Here is a 12,410-nt window from a genome sequence, read left to right as displayed (position 1 = left end):
AGGTGGCACCTTGCATGGTGGCCCCTGCCATCAGTGTATGAATGTGTGTGAATGGATCAATGACATGTAGGGTAAAAGCGCTTTCAGTGGTCGAAAGACTAGGAAAGCGCTGTACAAGTACAAGTCCATTTACCCTTTACCATATCTCGCCTTGTACTTTTGGTCCTTTTCGAGAATATTGGAGTCAATGATAAATGTATCACGTTGTGACAAAAAGCATTTTTTTACATGAACATTTCACCCAAGAATGAAACATTATTCATCGCTCCGGTGAAAGGTGTATGTACATGACACATTTGAAAAATGAGAAAAATGTCCTCATTCAATAACTAATACTAAGGACACAAAAAATCAATATCATCTTTTTGTAACTGGAGTTATTATTATGGACGATGAAGAACATGTAGGTCATTAATCAGTTGCCGTCACCACAGACTCCTCAGGGGCCCCTGCACTATCCGACAAAGGGGACTGGTTTCATAAAACAAGCATCGCTCCGTCCTTTATGACAAGCTACCTGTGTGCAGCTGTGAAAGTGGGGCAGCGGCTAAAAGAAGTGACAACCTTGTGCATAAAACTGATGTCCTTAAATCTCTCTCCATCATGTGAGGGAGACTTCTGAAAGCGCTGACTCCCACAGTCGGTTCAGGCCCTTAACTGCCGAGGTCACATCTTCACATCAGAACAAAAGTGTCAGACAGATGGTGCCAAGAGCAAAACTTTGACTCGGCTTTGTCTATCATCTCCCATGAGTACCTTGGGCCGTCACCGCCGGGGGAAAGGCAAACTTTCAGATGATAAAGATGGATTTGATATATAAGAAAAAATACTGAACATTAAATTTGAAAACCTGTCCCATCTATCAATTCAAGATGCGCTTTAACGATAGCACACCGCTCCTTTCCTCCTTAATGAAACGCACCTCCTTTTCTGATAAGTGTGAGATATATCTGGAGGTGACTCTTTTATTTGAATTTTTTTGCAGAGACTAGTTTTGTTTTTGAGAAAATTGGGCAGGAGTAAAGAAACTCTATCCCTTTGATTTAAGCCCAGGATAGACAGCTCTGAGGTAAAGTAAGCTGTAAAGTATAGTAACTCTCACAAGCAGTCGCAGAGTGCCAGAGAAAGAGTTTGTTGAGGTCATTGTTAAACCCTGTAGTATAGGCTTCACATCAATAGATTTACTGAAGGGAAAATAAAACGCCTACAAAATCTGACCTCACAGGGGAGTACTCTCGTTGCGCTTTAAAGTGCTAAACACTTCACAGATCCCCATTTGTCTGGACCGATGTGGGTTCAGAAAAAAAGAAGAAGAAAATAAATCTCGGCTGTTATCCTGTCTTGCACGAACGAGGTCTATTGTTCTGCCTGCTCACTTAAAGTTATAAAAATGATTCAAAACAGCATCAGCTGTCCTGCAAACTGTGATTCCACTTTGCATTCTCTGTTAGCTCCCCCCCCCTCCTCCTCCAGCCCTCTTCACTGTAAACATGGCTGATTAAGGATAGAACGCTGTTATATTTTAATGACTCCTGCAGAAACATAGTATCCGGCTTGTTGTGCGTTTGAAGGGTGAAGTCTTAATCTACAGAGCCACATTGTTGCAGAACGAGCAGCCTGTTTGTTGGCAGCGACTTGGTGTCAGTCAGTGTGAATTCTGCTGACTTTGTTCTCCTGGTGGGCATCAGAGGAAGCAGGAGAGGAAGAAGATAGAGACCTCGGAATCTTGTGCGAGCAGCCAGCCCTACACGGAACTGGAAAAGCAGTCCGCAGGACCTTGAGGGAAAGCCCTGATAAGAATTTTGTCTTATCATAAATCCCACAACTGAATTATTCATACGAGGCAATTATATTCTATCTCTTATTTGATTCACAGTAGAATGTGGGTGTGAAAACAGTTCTTTGAAGTTTGGAAATGTTGGCCGTTGGCTGAGGGAATAAGTTAACAAAAACATTTTTTTGCATTAGCGGATGCTGGTGTAGCCTGCTTTGATTGCAAATGGCAGCTCTTATTGTCTTATATCCGTTTTTTATTCCTGAAACAAGAAGACAATACACATAGACAGCCACTTAGAGAGAGATGTGATTTAGTATTTGCTTTACATAAACTAATCTTCTGCTATGCAGACATCGTTGGACTGTGTGATTACATTTTTAAAGGTGCTTTCATGTAAACAATCATAACTGAACTGTGAGACTTGTAGTCTCACAGTTGCTGTTCGAATTGCGTTTAGATAATGATGCTCAGTGAGAATAGCTTTTGAAGTTGTAATCCTTTGTGCGGTGTGATATTATAGGTCCCAGAATTCATGCGACATTGATAACTGATCCGCCATCAAAAAAGTGCAAAAGCTACCGTGTTACCGCTTCATGTTTCCTGTGGCTGCTTGACAATAAAAGCCACCCCGTGTTTCGCCGTTAAACGCCTTTAATGTGAAACAGCAGCAGTAGGATATTCTGTTTGTATAAGCAGTAACTTAATACAACCCTGCTATGATGTAAAGAGAATGACTGGTAAACATCGAGGCTCTTATCAACGGGATAAAATCACACTGGATTACATTTCTGTGACTCTTGCGTGTCTGTAGCGGCAATTTAAATCCAGGGCAGGAATGACGGACTCTGCCACAAACCATTAAATCTACTACATATAGCTTAGGTAGATTTCAACATTTCATATCTCTCCTTACATTTACGCCACACTTAAAGCAGCAGCTCAGTAACACTGTTGTGTATTGGGTTTTGAGCTTGTTGTTGTTGAGTATTGTAATCTCATGTGTTAGAAAGGATTGTGTAGCCGGTGCTCCTGCAGTGTGTGCGTACTTGATATCTGCCCAGTGGGGTTTCATAGTTCAGGCCAGTCAACACTGTAATTTACATCCAGATGCGTTAAACTATTATAATAAAAGGTATAGTTAGAGCCCTGCTGTCATTAAAACCGTCTCACAGCACAAACACACCGTGGCGGAGCTGCTTCGTGGCTTGTGATGTGTGTGCAACACTTCTTACTCAACTCAAAGGTCTCCCTTGAGAGCTTGCAGGCATTCAAGATCAAAGAGGGTTTAATAAAAAAGAATTTCAGGTTAATTTCAACATAAACCACATTTGATATTAGAATAATTTCATTGCTCAATAGAAAGTGACTATATCCTCACTGAAGTGGGGCGAATTCAGTCGACCAAGGGCCATGTGAGTCTTGGATGTGTGATGTGAGAAATTAATTTCACTCAGCCAATCTCAGTATCCTCTCTTGACCTCGTCACCTTGGTGGCAATCTATGTTTTCTATGGAGAACCTTCAATGTTCAATTTCTTTGAAATAAGCTGAGCTTGGAAATGTATGTCTTAATGGGCAAGGTTACTCCACATATACACAAGGCAGCACCTTGTGAGTCTGAGTGCATTCCCCTTTCCCTAACCCTCTTTTATTTTCTCTCCTATGACATGTAATACTCACAGCACCCATTACAGTGTGAGCCTTTATAGTGTGAGCCAGCATCTGTCCTCGTGACCGTCAGGCTATGAGTGAGTGCAGAGCCTACGATTGCTCTCCTTAATATGCAGCTCCGGCTCATTGAATTCTTTGGGGGGTGAGGGAGCGAATGAAAACACCAAGCACCTGCCTCGCTGGGACAAGCAAAGGTTCACGGTACAAATGCGAGATAACATCACGTCTGTGTAGACGGCTGAATGCAAAATGCTCCTCCAACATGTTCAGATTCAGCCTGCTGAAGTTGTGGAAACAAATGCGGATCTTGTTTTTTTCTCTGAGTGGGAAGTTCACATCTCTCTGCAGGGGTTGGTTACAGCGGTCCAATACGGCGTCATGGACTGGAATGAGGGGGGGGAAAAAGAGCTTGGAAATTGACTGCATCTGCCGCGTGGTGATTTCACGATCGATTGCTGTGTTGTGTAGGTGGAATTATCCAATTGCTTGAAGATGGTCCCCAAAACGACCTCCTCAAATCACATCTAATAACAGTCCATTTGTATCGACCCTGCTGTGTGTGGAGTTTTTGACAGTGGTTTTGAGATGTGTGCGTATCCGACTTCACGTGGACAACAATCATCCTCCAGAGAAATAGGAGCAAAATACCATGTGGCCAATTACACTCTCTGTTATACATGCCAGGCCCTATAAGAGGAAGAGACGAGCGCGAGACCGAGGTTTGAGCTCAGCAAAGAGGGACAAGGATGAGATTGCTTTGGTAAGCCTGTTAACGGGTCTGTTTGTGTGTTAGGACACACACACACACACACACACATAGACATGGGAAGGGGCTGCGTGTTCAGCAAGCCAGTGTTTTGCATGGTCTGTTCATCCATCACCATGATGTTTTGCTTGGCTGAAACATTTTTAGAATTTTTAGCAACTCCCACTGCAGCCCAGTTCTTTTTTCTGTAACAAATGCAAATGAAGTCTGTGAAATATCAGAAGTTGTGTTACTGAAAATACTGTCAACATTATGACTGGTAGTCAGTTTTGCCCATGGCATGTCTGTCTGACCATTTTTCTTCCTATTTTATTATTCTACCTATAGCTGCCCAGTGACTACGGGCAGAAAGTAGCAATTTGCTAAAAACCTGCAACTTTACGCCTCTCCTTATTTTGTATGAGGTTGATGCTCTTTGATCAAATAAAGAAACATTACATAGTGTGTGTGTTTGTTTCAGGGGAATGACGTTTGGATGAGTAAATATAGATTCGCATAGGAGAGATACCCCTGCTCTATGGGGCCCCAGGGCAAAAGTGAACAGTAGGATCCAAGCTCAACCCATCATCCTTCACTTTCTGTGCACTGTGTGTAAGCAATAGTTATTCACTTTAGTCTTTGGTAACTTGTTAAAAAGGGTACTGCAGAAATTTAGTATTGTACTTCCATGAGGGACTCACAAGAGAAGGATGGAGAAACGAATGCTCATTTCCTGACTTTTCACCCGTACCATGATTTAAACTTTAAAAAAAATGGATCCTATGTTGATGACATCACCAAGATATATTCTTAGACTTTACAAAGCTCTCTCTATTCATATGAATAAAGCAGTCTTAGCATGTAAACTCTGTGGAGAGCCCCTTTAACACCTTTAATATGCACTAAGTGATTACAACATTGATAGATAGATTTAAATAAGAAAGGACTTAAAACTAGACTTTAACTTCCTTCTATGAGGAGGGACCTCATTACATGAAATTACAAAATAGACTACTAACTCATAGAGCGGTGCAGGAATGAGTCCTAAAACACAGGAATGAGTCAGCATCTGGTTCCCTCACCTTGAAGTCAATGGGTTTTTCAAATTGTTTTTTGATTAGATTCCTGAAATAAGGTCTGTAATTCACACAAGCTTAAGAGATTTTAAAGTTTTCTTCTATGATATAAAAAACCTTAACATCTGGGAAAGCAATCAGACGTTTATAACTCATCTTTTGGAATGTCTAACTGCAAAGTGTTTCTCACCGTGAGAACAAACTAGAAGCACATTTGACTTCGCTGTCATCAAAACCTTTCAACCCTTTAAGAAACATACTCTAATGACAAAAGTTCCAGATCAAATAAATGCAAATGTAGACTCAGTGGCAGAAATTTGGAGCTGGAGGATTTAAAGCAGTCGGCGGCTGCTCTTCATGTGTTAAGGTTGAGGCTTTCTCTTCAATAATAAATGACAGGAGAGCTCTGCAGGATGGGGTGCTGGGCAGCGGGATGAGAGAAGGGTGTGTGTGCAGTATGAGGATCAATAGATGTTTGTGCATTTGTCAGATCTTATGGACAGCACATGCTGTGTATTAGGTCTCTACCACACGCCTCCACAGGGGTCTCCAATATAATAGTTCCTGGATACACTTTGGGTTTACCAATACATATTACTGGGTAAAACTCTTCAATTGTATCAATTGTATCTGTACTCTGTAATATATTGAACAGAAGATATACAGCGCTGAATCCCTAAATGTGACGTTAGGCACCTTTTGTCTATAAACTGTACCTACAATCCTGTAATGTGACGTTTTCCATCAGCAGTCAACGGTTTATACCCCTGACATCTTGATCTACATCTATTGCATTGACAGAAGTGACACAGCTGTCAGCTACAAATACAAATCGAGCATGCAGTGACAAACCATTGGCTTTTATGTGCCCCCCCACACACACACACACAGACTCCCCTCACCCACTCATTGACCTCTTGTGAATTTTAAGGGATGGCTCAAGGGATGGCAATGTCGGTCAGTCGATCGTTCCACCACTTTGGTCCAGACTGAAACACCTCAAATGGCCATGATGTTTGTATCCTCATCAGCCTCAGCTGTACTTTGTGTTTAGTGCTAATTAGCATCAGACCCTTGCACAGTACATGTTAGTTTAAAACTTAAGGATTTAATGGCCAGCATATAAAGGACTGGCTTTTTCTTTTGGACTTTGCTGTGGGATGATTACATAACCAGCAATATCTCCGCTCCTTTGACACAATCCCACTTTCATTTGTGCATGATAATGTGACAGCTCGCATGGGTCCACAGAATACATTTTAATCCCCCTTCTCGGTGGCTAGAGTGAGACAGACAGGCAAAGAAAGTCAACACCAACTTAAAGTTATTTTAGTAATTAAGCCAGCGGCTGTGAGGAAGTTCATTTTGATTAAATAAGGGGATCATTTAAGGTGATAATCGCTGTGAAGAAGAATGCAAATCCGCACATTTGTCGATATAATGCTCAACCTCCTTTTTATTTCCTCGTTTGATGTGTCAGTGTGGTTGATCGCTCATTTGGTTAGATACCGGCTAAATGAACCAGACCAAATCTTGCCTCTCGGTTAATTGTCCTGGCAGATTCTCTGTTATATTTTGACATCTGACTCGGTTGCCGTTAAATGGTTTGACAAGTGCATCTGTCAAGCCATTCAGAATCTCCTTCTAAGTCGCAAAAGCCAAACAACCATTAACCATTTCTAATCCTCAAACTGTGGCCAAGTAAATTCCCCATCTTCCCATCAGCTTTAGAACTGCAGTATGAAAGTTAATCACTGGAAAGTCATTGCTGGACTTCAATGATATGTTTATGGTGATACGGAGCTATTAAAATTGGTGTGAGAGGGTAAATGAGGTGACGGCGAGTAAGCTGCTTTGTGACTAGGCATCGGGCTAAGGAGAAGGAGCTGAGTCATTGAGGTGACAGTGTGTGGACAAGATAATGAAAACTCCAATGATATCTAAGAGAGGGAGAGAGGGACAATAAATCTGTAATCTGTGCCTGGAGATGTGATAACCCATTACCCACATAAAGATAACATCTGGTCCCCACACTCCTCACTGGTGTGAGATAACAGACCATTTTACATTTCAGTTTCTTATGCTTTTCTAATCCCTGGGCCCAGGCAGTGAGAGTCGCCCCAGTAATCATTCGCACAGCCACACACAAACAAATTTAAATCTCCTCGAAACTTCAGAAAATTAACAAGGCTCATTTTGTGTAAGCATGCCCAGCTGTTTCCCATACAGGCCTGAAATGACCGGAATATACCGGCGAGCCAAGGCTCTGTTCCAAATTGACTTTCAGCATTCACCTTTGTATTTTGCCATATAATGCAAATCCATTACATATAATGACCTTGCGTCATATGCGATTACTGCAACCATCTCGCAAGTGATCTTGAAATTGATATTCTACCTTAGCATTGTGGCTGTTCCCTTCTGGTTGTTTGACAGGGTGATAGAAACTATTTCATCTGGTGTTTTGAAATAAATCCATTCTCCGTCATTTCGCTCTTGGTCCAAAATCAAAGAATGACAGTTCGCTATAAGGAATAAGAAAATCCTTTTAAAAAGTTCATTCAGTATATTGTCAGACACTAAAACACCCAGCAATATTTTTTTTGTCTTTCACAGATCACAACTCTTCTGTGCCTCTTTGCTTTTTTTTCTGCGAAAAATGCAGCATTCTAGGTAAACAGGGAAGAATACTGGCAATGACAAAGTACAACCAAAGAAAAAAAGTCTTGAAGGTGAACATCAAAAAAGTTTTGTTTCATTTGGTGAGCTTTTATTCGTCCGAAATTAAACACGTCTGCACAAAATACATCAAGAAAGTGATTGTTGGCCTTGATGGGAACAGAATCAAACATCCAGCTGGAGAGGCAACAACCTTGCAGCTTCATTGTACGATGAGATGGATTGTGTGGGTGTCTCGACGTATAAGTGCACAACCTTGCAACGTCGCACCGGTGAAGAGTTCAGTTCAGCTATATGCAGAATTAACAGAATACAATTTAATGAGTGTATGCTTTGGATCCGTGCTTGGCACAGCATGCAGCTTCAGGTACTCTGTTCCACATATCTGGGTCAGAAATCCCACTGAGAAGCTACCTAAGTTGTGTTTTCTAACAGAGAGAACACTTTGATTTGTCTGTCTCGGTTCCTTGCCTTTCAGCTTTCTGTGATAGTCGACTGTGTGTCACAATCTGGTGAGTTACCGCATGTGATTTTGAGCCGGCTTAAACCTAGGTCACACAAAACACACTAGAAAAACCTGTGCTATACCCAGACAACCCTACTGTGTCGGACCAGGATTTTATTGTCATAATAAAGTTATATACCTAAAATCCCTAAAAAGGAAATGGCGATACATGGTATGTGAAGAGCATTGCCAGATTAATCCCTTGACAACCTCCCAGGATGCATTGTGTATGCAAATTGTTGTATTGTAGGTCAGCTGGAATACTAGCTGCCTATGGTTCATGTTAAGCCAGTTAGTTTGTTTTATTTAAATTGAATACAAATTTATTTTAAAATATCCATATGGGTACAATATCAAGTGAAAATAATATAGGTAATAAAACTAGATTTGACGCATCGGCATACAAGACAAGAAATAATGTGTCATTTTCTTCAAAACATTGTTACCGTTGCAACTTAGTTGCGTATAAATGTAATTCCTAGCAGACAGGAAGTCACTGCTCCCGGCCAAGAAATAGTTCCAGCACATAAAATCATTATGCTACTTGTCGTTTTACACTTATACTAACAGTATAAGTAGCAGAATGAAACAAATCAGATATAACGTGTTAATTATGAGTTTTAGAGGTGATGGTTGGCAGATTTTGTTAACTTTGGACAGAGCCAGGATAGCTGTTTTCCCCTGCTTCCTGTCTGTATGCTAAGCTAAGCTAAAATAAGATAACCAGCTGTTGGCTGTAGCTACATGTATTCAACGGACAGAGGTGAGAGTTTTTTATCGATCTTTGCATCTAATACTGTGTCCACTACATCAGCTTCCTGTTATCGCCTGCTCGCTCCTCACACCTATATGTCACCTAATGTCACCCACACAAATTAAATAATTTAGTGAATTAATTGGCACAAGGATTTAAAGCAGGTGGTGATTTTAATGAGCCAAGAGATAAGGAGATCCTATACAAGCTGCAAGAAATGAAGTATGTGTTTTGTAAAAGAAGAATAAATCAAGACAATGTGATTGTTGCCCATCAATAAGGATGGAGCACCACATTTTGGAGGCATTTTAAAGGTGCAGATTGTGCTTGGCAGAGTAAAGGCAGTGTGCCTAGTTTTATGGTCAGTTTTACTGTTGACATCTACAGTGCATATTCGCAGTTTATGTCGAGCTTTATACGGCACAAGCCTCAAACATAATTCTTGGCTGAATATGTGCTGCTTTTATGTTCTCTCAATCTAACGTTGAAGGTATAGGTTGTCACACACCAAAAGCACAGGCTTACTTTGACAGCATTTAGTTTGGACAGGGGTCAGGAAAAAAAAAAGCTTCTGACATTTAAGGCTCACCGACAAGATAAAGCCAGTGCTGCTTTTCTGTTTTAGCAAAGTGATCCTTACGCTGTTCCTGTTCTGCTCTGTCGCTTACATTCAGACATGTCAGTTTGCTGCCCTGCAGTGTCCACGAGCAGAGCGGTGAGGGACGTCTGTGACATGTTATGGACAAAGGTGAGCGTGGCCTGTTTACATTCACAGTGTGCCGCGTGCGTCCTGTCACAGCTCAGTGCCTGCTGAAGGGCAACTTGAATCAAGGACGAGCAATATAGTATATATAATGAGCATATCTGGCAACAAGTTCCAGCCTCTTCTGTTGGCTCTCAGGAAACAGTGGTGCATTCACTTCATAACTGTCCGCTTGGATAAATGTATCATCATCTACAGTACAGTGTGGGTGGTATTAGAAAAAACGGTAACATCCTGTCAGACTTAATCGCAGCTATGCTATTCCCTTGAAGTGCCCGTCCATCCTTTTACCGCAATACAACAAGTATGGACATTTGAGCTGGGGGGCAAGTACGCCCGTTCTCACATCAAAGCAACATTGTTTGGAATTCCATGGTCCAGTCTGTTTTTTATTACAGTACAGCAGTTAGTTGTTAAAACAGCATCAATCTTGGAGTGGCAAGGATGCGATCCCTCCCCAGCGTGCCACCAATACAAACTTAATGAAACATGACCAAGGCAGAGGTCTTACTACACCAGGGATCCAAACCAACTCTCTGCGTTGTTGGATGAAAATGTTTGTCTCCCCTGTGTCCTCTGACAAAAGGCTGATAGCTTTTCACACACATGGAAAAAGGAAAAGATGAGTAAACTATCTAGCGTTCAACTGCACATTTTTCAAAAGCCAGAAAATGTCAACTGATTTCAGGCCAGATGGAATCGTCAAGTTGTGGCGCTGCCGCCTATGAAGAAGATGTTGCCCACCATTGCAGGGCTTTTTGAAATAAGCTGATCGGTGTTATTTTTTTACTTTTGTTTACCTCCGCTTCTTTTGTTTTTGTGAAAGGCTTGCATGCTTACAAGTGATAGCTTCCTTCAGAAGTGGCATTGAAATTATTTGACAAACCTGCAAGAAATACAAACGTTCTACCTTTCAGGTTGTCCCGGTATAATGATGAGAATCTGTCTGTCATCACTGAATATGTTTCCACTGGACAGAAGACTAAAAAAATAAGACTTTGGATTTGCTTTGACAGCTCATGTTTAGTGTTTTGTGGCCTACGCTTGGATGGGCGTGATAAACACACAGGCTGCACTCTCTGCACCAACGTGGCTGAAATATTTGCACGTCTGACGGGTAGAGCAGATGTGCTGTCGCAGGCATGGCGTCAATCCACGTTCAGAGATGGCATTTCGAGACAAAGACTTGTTCCTCACTGTGACTTCGGGGAATGCTGTGATAGACAGATACCTTTTCAATTTCGTGGCGAAAAGTAGCAGAAGTTTAGGGCTGTCTGATTGCAGTGGAGTTCAAAGGATTGGGGAAGAGCAATCAAACGTACCCCGGGGCTGCCATTTTGGATATCTGGGTTAATGGCAGAGAAAACATGTACTCGCGATCCAGCTACAACTCCAAAGCAGAAAATAATCAGCTAAGCTTAAAAGGGCTCATTAGGAGGAGCTTTTTGTCTGAGAAACATGTCGCCAAGCGGGGAGTTTCCCTCCCCGCGCCTCTTTTTACTCTGGGAAATCTAAATGCAAAATGATTCCTTTCAAACAAAGGTTCCCATCTGAAGGCATTTAGGAGAGGGGAGGAAAGACAGCAAGCTGGCAGGTGCTTTTCCGGCTTCTACTTAACTGAGAATTAGAATGGCAGCAGAACATTTCCCCTAATGTTGGCGCTTGTCCAGACATGCCTTTTGTGAGGCTGGCAGTGCAGTGGGACCTGGTCACAGGAGATGCTGTAGGTCTTTAGGACTCCTGCACGGCTTTTGTCTTGCCTGCCTGGCTTGTCTCTGTTCTCTGCGGCTGACTTTCATGCAAATGGATGTCATAGCTCTCCAGTCTCTCTTGTCTTTCCAGGCGGCGTTGTCCAGAGCGGGAAACACAATGAGTGTCGGGGGAATCTGCCTGTGCATTCTTCAGAGATCACTGGCGCTGCACTGGCACCACTGAATGGATGAGAATTATGAACGGCCTTTATGCAGAGTTCATGTGCGGTGAGATCAGGATGAGATTCAAGGCTGGCACATGATGTCCCTCCTGATTTGCATACTGTGTGTTCTAATAGGATTTCATCGACTCATTCCATCACTTATTCCATTCCCCTTGGCTGTTACCCTTCTTCTATCCTCTCCCACCACTCTCCACTATCTGCGTTTCCTCAGTATGACGCCGTTAGCGCAAAACGGCAGACGTATAAGGGGTGATTTTATGTTAATGCGCTCTGCGTAAGGAGAGTTTCCATAAACAAGCAGCGTGTTGGCTAGCTTGAATGGGAATGTCGGTGTCACCCGTCCACCCGTCCACAGCTGCTGTGCCGCTGGATATCCATGTACGCCTTTGTACAGAGTCAAGCAACTTAATTTACACTGTTGTTGTATAAAGTACTGAAGCAATAAAAGGCCAACTCAACATCATACGGATAACTTAGATTGGTCAAATTCAGACTTGAGCATCCA

Source organism: Anarhichas minor, unplaced genomic scaffold (assembly GCF_050575085.1).
Source record: "Anarhichas minor isolate MPS153535 unplaced genomic scaffold, ASM5057508v1 ptg000058l, whole genome shotgun sequence".
Lineage (NCBI taxonomy): Eukaryota > Metazoa > Chordata > Actinopteri > Perciformes > Anarhichadidae > Anarhichas > Anarhichas minor.
This window is presented reverse-complemented; position numbering follows the sequence as displayed.